This window comes from Seriola lalandi, unplaced genomic scaffold (genome assembly GCF_002814215.2).
Source record: "Seriola lalandi dorsalis isolate HSWRI2012SDOR001 ecotype SW California unplaced genomic scaffold, Sedor1 jcf7180002054544, whole genome shotgun sequence".
NCBI lineage: Eukaryota > Metazoa > Chordata > Actinopteri > Carangiformes > Carangidae > Seriola > Seriola lalandi.
Genome location: NW_019525097.1, coordinates 276,832 through 277,749, shown reverse-complemented (window position 1 = coordinate 277,749; position 918 = coordinate 276,832).

Genomic DNA, 918 nt, shown 5'->3' with positions numbered 1-918 from the left:
GTCTAATTAAATGATCTTCTGTTGGGGAAAATACTTTTGACCAGTGAATATTCTTCAATCCTTTCATCACAGAAAAATAAATAATAAATTGACAATTTGTATTACTGTACAACAAACTAAAAAGGAAAAAAAAAAAAGAAAAAAAAAGACAAAGTCAAAGTAAAGATGGAGATCCTATCAACTGTCTTTGGTCCTAAATGAGAAATTATGTACAACTGAAATCTTGTGGGGTGACAATAATTCATCTGCAAGATACAAAAATATAGTGCATTTTCAATGTATTCAGAGCTCTCTACTGAGTAATATGTGTAAAAAAAAGAAAAAGAAAAAAGAAAACAAACAAAAAAAAAACAATATAAATAAAATGTACAAGTTTTACAATTAGAACATATACAAAGATTCCCTCAAATCTCGACTCGTTTCGGACACAATCAACAGTGCTGCACTCTTTGGAATTACCCACCACCTCGCCAAAAGCGGTGAAACTAATTTCCAACTGCTGTACCACAAGGTTTGAAAAATAACTTCCTGCTCTATCTGCTGCTTCTGATTCCAGCCAACCCTCCACATCCAAGATTTTTTTGTTTGTTTTTATGTATTTTTGCTGAACTGCAACTTTTTTTAAATTTATTTATTTATTTCTTTGTCCAGAGCTGAGCAGCCTCAGGTTGAGAAACAAGCTGAAACAGACAGTAAAGTGACTTCGTTGGTGAAGGTTGCAGGTGATTTGGACGTTGGATCGATTTTATCCTGAACTTTAATCTCAATTTGGCCCAAACTTCCTCCAGCACAGGTAAAAAAATAAAAAATAAAAAAAAAGGGTGGGGACAGAGGAGTTCTACTTTAGGGTGTGAGGGGCCTCCAGGGGTCCTGGTTTTAAAATGAGAGCAGGGGTGGAGGGGTGGTGGTGTTGTTGGT